The following is a 263-nucleotide window of genomic DNA, read 5'->3' as shown; positions in this document are numbered from 1 at the left end:
CAAAAAGGACCCACAAAAAGGAAGCAATGAAAACACGATTCCTAAATGCACAGGACACACAAATTATGCTCAGGTAAACTAAGAAGACGTAGCTTGAAGTCTGACTATACATACATCAGGAAGAACTTTCTGATGGTAAGAGCTGTTCGACAGTGGAATGGTCTCCCTTGGGAGGTTGTGGACTCTCCCAGAGGTTGGATGGCCACCTGTCATGTATGATCTAGTTCAGGCATGGCCAAATTTGGCCCTCCAGCTGTTTTGGG

The sequence above is a fragment of the Podarcis pityusensis genome (assembly GCF_964106645.2).
Source record: "Podarcis pityusensis genome assembly, chromosome: 9".
Classification (NCBI taxonomy): domain Eukaryota; kingdom Metazoa; phylum Chordata; class Lepidosauria; order Squamata; family Lacertidae; genus Podarcis; species Podarcis pityusensis.
This window is presented reverse-complemented; position numbering follows the sequence as displayed.